Source organism: Manis javanica, chromosome 7 (assembly GCF_040802235.1).
Source record: "Manis javanica isolate MJ-LG chromosome 7, MJ_LKY, whole genome shotgun sequence".
Taxonomy (NCBI): domain Eukaryota; kingdom Metazoa; phylum Chordata; class Mammalia; order Pholidota; family Manidae; genus Manis; species Manis javanica.
Window position 1 is genome coordinate 28443903 of NC_133162.1, and position 13216 is coordinate 28457118.

At 41.4% G+C, this 13216-nt stretch overlaps 1 long non-coding RNA gene and 1 pseudogene across 2 annotated transcripts in view; one reads left to right on the forward strand and one right to left on the reverse strand.

The window, feature by feature from the left end:
• The window catches only part of LOC108410287 (uncharacterized), a 62366-nt gene that overhangs the window by 4349 nt on the left and 44801 nt on the right, over positions 1-13216 (reverse strand). Inside the window, exon 3 of one of the 2 annotated variants that reach the window (XR_012133081.1) lies at positions 9165-9267. The exons of the other annotated variant lie outside the window; for it this stretch is intronic. This is a non-coding gene — a long non-coding RNA (uncharacterized lncRNA). The remainder of the gene's footprint in view (positions 1-9164; positions 9268-13216) is intronic. 2 annotated transcript variants of the gene reach the window in all.
• Positions 7904-8386, forward strand: LOC118974152 (large ribosomal subunit protein eL21-like; annotated as a pseudogene).

Genomic DNA, 13216 nt, shown 5'->3' on the forward strand with positions numbered 1-13216 from the left:
TTTAGTAAAACTGTTCTGTCTCAGTTTTCTCCTTAATCTGGTATTATTACAAGTGATTTTTTTATACACACACACACACGTATACATATGTGCAAACATACATACATATTTATAAGTATGTGATACCTATATATATTATATATATAATGTGATATCTATATCTATATCTATATCTATATCTACATCTACATCTACATCTACATGGTAGAATTACAGGGCTTCCCTGAAGCAAAATAGTAGAATTAGGCAAGCTCCTTGCCCTGAGGTAACCAGCACTGTTGTCCTTTTTCTAGGGACCCAACAAAAACATTCACACAGAAATGCTGGGAACTTAAAAAAACAACAAATACTACTAAAGAGCACACGAGTCTTAAAATCTTTCTCTTTAAAGCAACATTAGTTGTAAGGTAGGTGGGAAGATATTAATATCCTTATTTTACAGGCCAGAAAACCAAGGGTCCATGAAGTTTACAGGCCAGAAAACCAAGGGTCCACGGCTAATATAAGCCACAGGCTAATGAATATAAAAGGGATTCTAACTCATCTTCTTACTTCAAAACCAAATATTCTTCCTTGTAACAGTTTTGCATCTTAAAAGAAGACTGCAGAAGGGAGCGATGCTTCCCACACAATGATGAGTGGGTGGTGTGGGATTCTGGGCTTTGGAGGAAGATATTTTGGGAAAGAACTTCTTTTCCAAAGACCAGTCTTTCTGCTCTACCCGGAGTGGGAGCACACGAGGGTCTGCCTTGAGGGAGGAAACAGTTGGGGGAGATTTTGCAAAAAGAACAGAAAGGATTTGGAAATTTGCTGGACACTGGGAATGAGAAGGAGGCATTGGGGAGGATGCCAAGGCTTGAGCTTGGATAAAAGGAAGATTTTGGACTTGGAGCTGATTTTAGAGAAAGGATGACAGTACCCATTGACTTTGACATACTGTCTTTGGAAAATATCTAGATAGAGGTACTGAGTGGTTATTTGGAGATTCAGGATTACAGCTCAGAAAAGGAATCCGTAAGGCTGTAGAGTTAGGAATGGTTGAAATAGAGACAGTAGTAGGTAAAGGACATGGTAGGAGATGGATAGAGACAGAGAGAGCGGAGAGAGCCAAGGATGAGGTCATATATAGGGTCATCAGGACAAGGAAGGAGAAAACCAAGAACAAATGGAGGACACCCAGAAGCAGCATCAGAGAAGAGAATGAGAGGAGGATGGTATAGTGTCATCAGAGTCTGATGAAGGGTCCCACCAAAGAAGGCAGAGCTTATCAACAGACCAAAAGCTACAGGACAGTCAAGGAGGATGAGAACTGAGAAAAGGCCATTGGATGTGATGACAGCTGGGGGTGTGTCACTGAACTGAATAGGGGAAAATCAGGTTGCAGGATTATGAATGGGGTGATATATGGATAAAATAAGCATATATCACTCCATCACCTCATGCTCCCATACATAAGGGGTCACTGGCTCACACCAGGGCAAAGTCACGGGACACCCCCTCCTCTCTCCCTGCAGCTCCAAGCCCCAGCTCCCATTCTCTTGCAAATACACATTGCATTCATATCTGCTGCTGTTGCTCATTTAAACTACCTTCTTCCTAAATAAATATTGGCAACAGGTTATAAAACAAGGCTCTTTGCCCTCCAGTATCACCTATGTTCTACACAGGTTGTGTACAGAAGGTTCCAGTAATAATAAGAGAGAGAGAGAGAAAATGTGTGCGTGTATAATTAAGGTATAACATGCATATATAAGAAAGTGCACAAATCTTGTGTTACAGCTTCATGAATTTTTATGTAGTATATGTCTGTGTATCTATATCCTGATATAGAACAGTTTTAGCACTCTAGTAGGTGCCCTTGGCTGTGGTTATGGAGAACTGGTCCAATCCCAGAGATAAATCCATCCTGACTTCAATATTGAACTCGTGAAAGGCAGCAGGATAGCATGATGGTGCAAAGTATGGACACAGGGCTCCTACCTGGGTTTGAATCTCAGTTTCACCACTTACCAGCTCTGTGACCTTTGGCAACTTACTTAACATTTCTGTACCTCAGTTGCCTCATCTGTAAAATAAGGCAATAGTGGTACCTATTTGATAGGATGATGTAGAAATTAGGAGAGGCCCGAGAATGTGCCTGGCATATAGGAAGCACTCAGTAAGTGTTAGCTCTTTTGAAGCCATTGGTGGGAATTCCAGTTGCACCACTAGACCCAGTGGAGCATACATTTAGGGGTGGGCCATGTTGACCCTTCAATCCCACCTGCGGTCATTTCCATCTTGCTTATAAGGAGCCATGGCTTTTCACTTCATCTTCCCAGTCTCTTCATGGATTTCTGATCTGCCCTGTCCTTGGGTACTGCACACTCAGCTGAGGGGGTGGAGACGCCCAGCCTGCCTCTGGTGGTGACCTTATCAAGATTTTTCCATCACACCCGCTGGGTCATCGGAAAGGCTTATTCACTGTGCAGGCCAGTCAGCTTCCAGGGAACTCATCAGCAGACTGGAACTGGGGTGTGTGTGACCTGCAGCTGCTCCCAGGGCTTTTCCCTTCCTACTCCCCACCCTGGGTTCACCTCTGGAATTGGACCAGTTCTCCACAATTGCAGCCACGGTGACAGGAAAGTGTGATGGATGGACAAGGAGCTGTGGAGTGGCAGGGTGCTTGGTCAGGAACCCAAGGCTGTGTTTATGAGAAGGAAGAGGCTGTTTCCTGCAGCAAGCATAATGCAGCTCTAAAAAAGGCAAGGGAAATACATCATGCAAGGGAGCATAACCCTGGGAGGGCCACTGGGAATCCGAGTACCAGAGAAGCCCTGGCAGGTCAAGGTGCCTCTGACAAGGCCTTTTTTATAGGCCATTTGCGTGAGGGTTCACTGCTGTTCCCTGCAGAGCTGACAGCCATTCAAGGTCTAGATGCAGAGGCTGGAAGCTAATCTTAGCTGTTGCTTTACAGACCTTCTCCACCGGCCCGCTGATGCATTTAGAAAAGAAAGAACAAACTACTGTTTTTTAAAAAACTGCAAAAATGATAATTTCAGCTGTTGATTCTCACAGTGCTGCAGATAGATTGGGAGTTTCAACTCCTTCCCCTCCTTCCAAATTCAGGGCCAAAGAAACTGGATTCCCCCAATGGTCAAGAGACATGTGAAAATGTGTTTCCCTTAAAGAGCATTAATATCTCTGTTTATCTCTAAAGATTCTTGTTCCCCTGAAGATCCTGCAGGGCCATAAAGACGACTCAGGATAAAACCAGCACTCTTTCAGTTTCCCATGGCTGCTGTAATCAACTACCAACTTAGTGGCTTTAAGCAACAGCAATGTATTCTCTCAAATTTCTGGAAGCCAGCAGTCCCAGCGGAAGCTTACAGGGCTAAAATCAAGATTCCGGTAGGGCTGGTTCCTTCTGGAGGCCCCAGGGGAGAGCCCGTTCCCTGCCTCTTCCCGCTGCGGGGGTTGCGGGCATTTCTTGGCTCGCAGCCCCTTCCTCTGTCTTCGAAGCCAGCAGCAGAGCATCTTCCTTCTCTGCATCTGCTTCACCCTGCTTCTGTGGTTTAATTTCCCTCTGCCTCTTTCTCTTTTTTTTTTTGGTAAACTACACATAAGATAATTTATTATCTTAGCTGTTTTTAAGTGTGCAGTTCAGTAGTATTAAATACATTTATAAGATTGTGCAACCATTGCCACCATCCATCCATATCCCTTTTCATCTTGTAAAACTGAAACTCTATATCCCTTACAGAATGACTCTCCACTCTCTGCTCCCTTTTGGCCCTGGCAACCACCGTTCTTCTTTCTGTTTCTATGATTTTGGCTACTCTGTCTCTTGTAAGTGGAATCACACAGTGTTTATCTTTTTATGACTGGTTTATTTCACTTATATTACTGGCATGATGTCCTCAAGGTTCATCCATGCTGTAGCACATGTCAGAATTTCCTTCCTTTTTAAGGCTGAAAAAGACTTTAAAAGGATTATTATTAATGGAATAATAGCTGGATTATTCAGGAGGGTCTTAAATGTAATCCTATTAATGGAATAATAATTGCTGGATTATCTGTTAATTCCAATTTTGTTTTTTTGAGAAAAAACTGTCACACTATTTCCCATAGCAACTGTACCATTTTACATTCCCACCAAGTGTGCACAAAAGTTCCAGTTCCTCCACATCCTTGCCAACACTTGCTATTTTCTGTTGTTTTGATATCAGCTACCTAATGGGCGTGAATGAGGTTGTACCTCACTGGAGCGGTTTTTTGCATTTTGCTAATGGAAAAAGTGGTTTTGATTTGCATTTTCCTAATTATCAATGCTTTTGAGCAATGTGCTTATTGACTGTTTGAATATCTTCTTTGGGAAATGTCTGTTCAAGTCCCTTCCTCATTTTTGAATTGGGTTTTTTTAAAAATTTGTTTTACTTTCTGTCTCCCTCTTATAGGCACTTGTGATTGCATTTAAGAGCCCCCTGAATAATACAGCATAATTTCCCCATTTCAAGATCCTGCAAAGTCTCTTTTACCATATAAGGTAACATTCATGGGTTTCAGAGGTTAGGACCTGGATATTTTTGAGGGCCATAATTCAGCCTATTACAACCTAATAACCATAGGAATTCACTGAGCCTTTACTAGGTGCTAAGTACTATGTTAGGTGCCTTAATTCAGGCCCCCTTCTAATTCTCCAACTCTGTAATGTGGGTACTTCCCCCTATGTGCAGACAGTAATAGCTAACACTCACTGAATTCTTAGTATGTGCCAAGCTCTCTTCTTGGACTTGAGATGCATTAACTCTTTTAGTTGTTAAAGCAACCTCTGAGGTAGGTATTATTATTATCTCCATGTTAGGGATGTGGAAACTGAGGCATAGACAGGTTAACTACTTTGCCCAAGATTTTCTAGTAAGAAGCAAAACTGGAATGTAAGCCTAAGCAAATAGCTACTAAACTTTTTGCTGATTCAGCTTTGCTCTTCTTACTTCATAGCAGGTTTACCTGGCTCTTTATTGTCTTTATTCCACTGACAAGGTGAACGAGGGTTACCTAGGTCAAATGGACAAATATCAGTTTTTTCTTTCCCTGGTTATATTCCTTTGCATTCAATATTGCCTTATACTCCATTAAAACTAAACATTCTTCGGGGAAGGCAGTACAACACAGAGAAGACAAGTAATGATTCTATAGCATCTTACTACGCTGATGGACAGTGACTGTAATGGGGTATGTGGTAGGGACTTGATAATGGGGGGAGTCTAGTAACCATAATATTGCTCATGTAATTGTATATTAATGATACCAAAATAAAACAAACAAAAAACCCCCCCAAAAACTAAACATTCTTAGAAGAGTAACATATTAAGCCAATATCTTTGTGTGAAAATGTTTACTGGGTAATTTTTATAATAGAAAGAGAAGCATGAACTTGAAGGTTAAAGAAGAGAAAGCTGGGATGCCAACATCAAAATCATGAAATAGATGGAAGAATGGCTAATAAAATGACCCAACTTTTGCTCTGAGAAGAGATGATGCTGAGGAGGGAGGGGGAGAAAAGGAGAGAGAGACAGAGAGACAGAGAGACATGACAAGTGAGAACTGGGGTATTCTGAACCACTGCAGTCCAGTTTGCTTCCAGGCGGCCAGGCTGAGAGTATGTAAATGAATGGGTAGCCAGCCACTGGAGCAGGAACTCTACCGGAAAGCAAGGCAGAGAGAAGATGATAAAAGGGACTCGTTCCACCAGATTTTTCAGCCCAGTAAAATCTTGGTCCACCACTACAATCTAGTAACTCAAAAAGTATTTATTAAATTCCTACTGTGTGCTCAAAGGTTTTCAAAGGGCTGCCATTGAGAGGCTGCTGTTGTCATTAATACAGCCATGAAGTAATACCTGGATTGCAAATTGACAGTCCAGGAGCCTAATTCTGGAAGCAATATTTTTGCCACCAAAGCATTTAAAAATCTGAATTTTATATATATATATATATATATATATATATATATATATATATATATATATATATATGTTTTTTTTCATTTTGAGCATGTCCTGTCCAGTTCTCACATTCTATGCTGGTGTATTCCCATACACTTCACTCAGTACTTATCCAGCCCCTGAAAGCATTTGAGTTTACAAACCTAGGGGTAAGGCCTTTTGCCATGTGACAGAGCCTGCGAAACTTTCAGAATGAAAGCTGTTAAACCAAGGAAAACTATGCTTATAACCGTCTTGACTCTAGAAGGTCACACACCTGACCTTTCAGCCTCATTTGTCCACTAAGTGTACCCCATTAGAAGACCTGTATATCATGAATTTTACTGTCACAAATGACAGGGTCAGATCATTTCCCATTTGTTCTCCACACTTGGCTTTCCTGGGAGGCTGGTGGCTATTTCTCTTTTGGAGTAAATGGGAAGTGTTTGTCTCAATGGCTTTTAATGGGTGGTCAAGATTAACTTTCAGCTTCCTCATGTACATGGGTTGTAGCATAGTAAAGGGGTAGTTTGGGCCAAGACTGGGGCCCAGTTGTCACTGAGGTCTGGCAGGGTTGAGGGACCAACACTACTATATCAGGTGATTCTCCCAAAAGTGATAGGCTGTTAGAGCCAGAAGAGACCTTAGGTTATTTATTCATTCAACAAATGCTAGCATTTTGCTAGGTGCCAGGGTCACAGCAGGAACAGACAAAGTCCCTGCCTTCATGAAATTTATGACTAATAATGCAGCCTCTCAGAAATCATGTCTGAAGTCCAGTGCCTTTATTATATATACATAGGGAATCAGGACCAGAGCAGGCACATGAATTGTGAGGTCATGCAGTTTGTTAAATACAAAACCAGGACTGAAAATTAGGTGTGACGCTGATTTTCCGGCTTATTCTACTTCTTCCCTCTTTTCTCTCTCCAGATCCTTCTTAATGGGATTTTATCTGCCTTCATCTTCCACAGTGATCCATTCCAAACCATCCTTCTACTGAAGTGATGTTATTGAGGTTCCCTGAGATTGATTATCAATTGATTCTCTTGTCTTAAAGGACTGAACAATTTGTCCTGTATTTTTAGAGTAACTTCCCTCCTTTATTGCCATACTATATTCTTTTTTCCCTTTAAATTACAGTCACAGGCTTCACCACCAACTGCAATTATTATACTTTTATGAGTTACACCCTTGTTTAAATGGGTCGTTTTCACAGACTGCCTACTGTACGTACGATTCCATTTATATGAAATTCTAGAAAAGGGAAATTCTATTTTATGAAATTCTAGAAAACTGTAGAAAGGAAAAGTGTATGAATTAGTCACCTAGTATCAGGGTTGGGAATTAACTACAAAGAGGGACAACAAAACTTTTTGGGGTGATGGTAATGTTTTTAACATGGTGGTTGTCAAATGGGTGGATATGTTTGTCAAGGTCAGTTAACTGTATACTTAAGATGGATGTGTTTTAGTGTTTGTAGATTATATAATGATACAGTAATTTTTTGAAAATGAGACTTTTGAAACAGGCTAGCCTCTCTACAGAGAGGCAGATGGGATCTGCCAGAGATAGGACTTAAACTGAAAAGACTTACTAGTATTGGCAATTCTACCCACAGAGGAAGTGAGACTGGAGAGGTGAGTCTGCTCTTGACTTGTCCAGTATCATCTGCCATGAGTCTGTGATGATGTGAGCATCTTGCTGCACTGAGTGTGAGCCTGGTGTTTGAAGTCAGCTGGCTAGGCTGACTTAGGGAGGTATCTTTAGAAAGGCATGTATGTATGGGTACATCCACTTTACAGCTGATTTAAGGAATTCTCCAGCATCGTTTTTATTATATATGATTTTCACCATATGAGCTTAGTTAAAAACTTAACTATCTGCTCTTTTTTTTTTTAATTGGCTGGAGCAACCATCTTCCAGTAATTTGCCCAAATGACCAACATAAAGGGAGACAAGAGAGGCATCCATTATATGTTCTCTAGGACTTGAGAAAGTATAGAATTGTTCCTTGGCCACATACATGCAATTTGCAAGAAAGGTGACATTATCAATATCAGGGGGATGGGCACTCTTCCAAAAGGAATGCCCCCCAAATGCTACCATGGCAAAGCTGGAAGAGCCCACAGTGATACTTGGCAAGCAGCTGGCGTTTTTGCAAATAAGAATGTTAAGGGCATGGTTCTTGCCAAGAGAATTAATGTATGTAGTGAGCATATTAAGCACTCTAAGAGCCAAGATAGCTTCCTGAAATGGGTGAAGGAAAAAAATCAGACAAAAAAAATGGAGGCCAAAGAGAAAGGAACTTGGGTTCAACTGAAGCAGTGGCCTGCTCAGGCCCAAGAAGTACATCTCGTGAGAACCAACAGAAAGGAGACTGAGCTCCCTGAACCCATTTCCTGTGAAATTATGGCATAATTGTGTGTTAAAAAATAAAAAGACCTCTGTACTATTAAAAAATGAAAATAAAAAACAAATCCTTAACTATCCCATGGAAAAATCAATTCCATTATTTGTTCTCAGCATGCTTGGAGTTATGAGACAGAAATTTAATTCTAGGTCTATCATAGTCTAACGCCCCTACCCACTGTGGCTATTTGACAGATTATTTTCCTGGGGTCTTGAAACAGTTTATCTATCTGCAAATAAGCCTAGCCCGTTTTGTGTCTCTGAATATGGATGTCTGTGTGTATGTGTTGAGTGTATGCTTATGGTTTGTGGCCTTGTCTTTTCTATCAACTTGGAATCTCTTCCAAAGGCCTGGAATTGGGAGGTTATGTTCATTTTTACAATAGTATAAACAGGTACAATGGTCTCTGTGGTTATACTCTCTGATAAATACTTGTGGACCACTTGATTCCCTGTGCTCTGCTAACCTCAAATCATAATTGCAATTTAATATTTAAAGGGCTCAGTTAAAAACACTTGGTGTGCAAATCTCCCCACAGAAGCACCACAGAGCTGGTGAGACCATCCCAGGGAGTCTGTGCAATGATCAGTTCACAGAAGTTACCCAGTCTTTCTCCAGCCTCACCCAGCCTCTGGGCGATGGACATACACTTTTGGGGAGTGATAGATACAGGATCTACCTAATCCTAACAATACCTTAGATTTGCTGGGCACTTAATGCACTTGATGGTACTTTCACAGGCACTCTCCTCATAACCAGCTTGGGAGGTGTTTTGGGTATTATTACCTGTATTGTACTGATGAAAAGCCCAGGCTCAAAGAGGATCATATGGTGAATCAGCAGCATCATATGGTGAATCAGCAGCAGAGTTGGAACAAGGACCAGCAGCCTTGGGCAATTAAGGAGAAAAGGACAGAATAGAAATCCTGTAGTTATCAGGAAAGGATTTATAAGTACCTACTATGTGCCAGGCATTGTGAGAGGTGCTTTATATATATTATCACATGCAAGGTGATAGAAGATGTGGGGTTGTAATTATGTGGGAGAACTACTTCTTCTTCTTCCATTTTACAGAAGAGGAAATCAGGAGTCCAAAGGCTGAAAGTACTGAAAGAACGTCCATTTGCTGACCCCTTCTATAAGAACATGCCAGAATGAAGAGATGACCAAGCTCCAAGACCCCTCACCCTCAGCTTGCCTCCGAGACCCCTCACCCTCAGCTCGCCTCTTCTTCCTTCTCCTCAGCCTCCACCCTCGTATGGGTCTTCATTTTCACTTCATCTTCAACTTTTTTTCCATCTCAACCTCATTTTCAGTCTTAACTTCATCTTCTCCCCCAATCAGGGAGAATCTGTCTCAATAAATAGTAGTTGATGATAGGGAATTCCTTGTTTCTTGAGTAACCCCACCTAGTCTCTGGATCACCAGCACAATTTCCAACATACCATCTTTCCCACTCCAGTCTGTATATAATTGCTTTCAAATATTTCTGTTGAATTAAGTTGTGTGTTGTCTTCTCCATTAACTTGTAAGCACCCCCAGGATAGGAATTATTGCTCTACTTTGCTTTCTAAGTTAAGAAGTTAGCATAGTTATTTTTGGATTGTGGTGAGAAAATATGTGTTTGTTCCCAGGGATCTCATGATTACAATCATACTGGGCACACAGGATTTCTTCACTAATCATTCACATTTCATTTGTGTTGGATCCAGAAGTTCATTATCACCTTTTCTTACTTTCACAACACATTATTTACTATTACCATTAGATTTTACTCCAATGTATTCATTTATTCACTCAACAAGCATTTATTGTGCTAGGTAGCAGGAATATAGAGAGAACAAGACATAACTCAGACTTCAAATTTGTTTTTCTAATTTTTAAGGCATTTTACTTGTTTTGGCTCTGTAGTTGGTTTACAAGCAATGATTTGACCAGAGAAAATAGCCATAATTTTACAAACAATTGTTGGATTATTCCTACAAGAATCAGGAGAGACAGCAGCTTTTGAGGTTCTTGTGTGATTCTTTTCCCATAGTCTTTAGCCACAATATGGCTGAATTTACTCTTACATTTGACATGCTCTGCATTTCTTAGCATTCAGCCAGACTCTTCCACTATTCCCATTCCATGAGGAGGTTTAGGTTAAAAAAAGGAGCTCCCCCAAAACATTAAGATGCCAAAGAAACATTAGAATCAACTGTACCAAAAACAGAGAGATCCTTTCATGATTCATGGGCTTTACTCTGTAAGGGGATTTATTACTTGAAAGACCCCCATCTACAAAGAGTTGCAAGATGTCCCTGGTCAAGGAACATAACAGACTGGAGCTGTGGGATTCTGGCCAGATTGAATTTTGGTAAAGGGCTGTGCAGGGGCACATGCTGCCTTTTCTTCTCAGCGTGCTGGTTTGGTGGGGGTAGATCAGTATGTGAAAGAAAAGAGAGGTACAGGGTTCTGGTTTCTAGTGTTTGCTAATTAGGGAGATGCTTTGTGGCACCTTTCAGAAGACATCCAACTGAATAAACATCATTTTGTTCTGAGAGCATAAAGAATACATTTCAAAGTGCCTCCTCCCTACCTATAGCATCCACCAATGTAACTGCTTGATTATATTATTACCGTGATAATTTCCACTGTCCAGTGTAGTTCTCAATGGTGCTTTTGCAGTATGAACCAGTAAATATTTCAGAAAAGAGGAGTATTGGATATATTCTGTGATGCAGGCAGGTAAGAAGTTGGTGAGCATCTTCGACCCAGTATCTTTCACTCTCCTATCTCTTTGTTTTTCTAGATCCTTCATAATCAGAGGCTCCCTTATCTCCCTAACCTTATTTTCCATATGGTTCCTCAATCAAAACCCCTTTCACAGTTTAAGTCAAGCTTCCTTACTTCCATCCTTCCCCCACAGGATACAAATCCCTCCCTCAGTTCCCCCTGGGAGGAATGCCTTTTCTGCCTTTCCCAGTCTTTTCCTTCCTCCAAGGTCCACTTTAGACCAAGGTCCTCCATCAAGTCCTCCCTGACAGCTCCTGCCCAGTCCCCTCTTCCTTCTCTGACCTCCTAGTACACAATGGTATGTGATAATAATAGCCTGCATTGGCCTGGTGGTTAACAAAGTACTGCACTTGCTTGTGATTTTCAAAGCCCCTGAGGTTGGTAGGTGAATTTTCATGTCCTTTCAGAAAGAATGAAAAGCCATACCAAGGCCATACTGCGAATGGCAAAATTGGGATGTCAGCCCAGGTCCTTGAAGTCCAAAGCTTTTCCACCACAGTCGTTTGTCTTTATCTCATGTTTCTATACTCCAATAGTGCCTGGTTCAGAGTTGAGAAAAATTAGATGCTCCAATAGCTATTTGTGGATTGCTCTACTGACCTTGTCAAATCTTCATCTTTCCTCTTATATCACCCTTGCTCCCAACTCAAAGTGGCTGTTTCCACCTGTCATGAACCAGGAGTCTGCAAAGCACCAGAGGTAGGAGGTCTGCTTTCCTCAGACATCATCCATGGAGGAAGCTGTGTCTGGGGTGTGGGGCTGGTGTCTGCTCTCCAGGGATGTCTATGAGGAGCACAGTCTCCCTGAAGAGCTAGAGAGGGGTAGAGATCTCTAAAGCATGGCAGAATGAGGACATGATTTCACTTGTTTGTATGGGAAATTTTTTTTTTGAGTCAAAGAAAAGAGGTATTAAAAAAAAACACTAGCAGAGAAAATCTCTCTTGGCTGAGTGACGTTTCATGCCTGTTAATATTGTATGTCAATCTTTGAAAAATGAAGAGCGAATGCAGTCAGTCTCTTTCTTCACTGGACAAAAGGAAGAGCTGGGTGTTTCCCACGTAGGAGACCCAAGCGTGATGCGTGGAACATTAGGATTGAGGTTGAGTCGCTGGCATTGCAGGGGGAGTGGGCCAGAGCTTTCCCCTGGACTTTTAAAGCCAGTAGATGTGCTGAGGACACAGTTCCACACACCTGCCGGCTGCAGCCCATGCTGGTATTGTCAGCATCTGGGACATGGCTCAACACAAATCTCCAGTTGTCTTTAGTTCTTTCAAAATGGATCTTCTCTAGATCAGGTGTGCTAGTGTTTTATTTTTTAATAATTTAAAAAATAATAATTTAGGACTCATAATCAGTGGCAAAATAGTACAGAGACTTCCTGTGTACCCTTCACCTAGCTTCCCCCCTAACCACATTTGTTTGTTTTTAAGGTTGTTTCTAAGAACAAACAACTTCTTCGTATCTCTCATGGTTCTGGGGGTTGATTAGCTCAGTTGGTGGTTCTCATGTGGGGGTCCTTCATTTGGTTACTATTAGATGGCAGCTAAGGCCTAGAGCCATCTAAAGGTTTCTTCACTCATGTGAAGCTGGGCTGGTAAGTCATTTCTTTCTCCATGGCAACTCCAACAGCTTCCTAATAGGTCAGTCTCCCGGTAATCTGATTTCTTATGTGGGGGCTGGCTTGCTCCAGAGCAATTGTTCCAAGAGGTCTGGGTAGAAGCAACAAGTAGCTTTTTAGGAAGCTTTTTAGGAAGTTGCTTTTTAGGAAGTAGATCTTACGATCTAGTCTTGAAAGTTCTAGGACATCACTTCCCTCACATTTTACTTGTCAAGCAAGTCACTCAGGCAAGCCAGATTCAAGGAAAGAGGAATTAGACTCCACATCACAATAGAAGCAGTAGCAAAAAATGGATGATCTCTTTATTCTTTAACTGAAGGGCAGTGGTAGTGTAGACCACCACAAAAGTGAGTGGGCATGCATGCCAAGGAAGAGCTTGTCAGAAGTGCTGCTGATGTCATTAGGAGGGTAAGTCCTTATGTCTGCTTGGCACTAGGAAGAT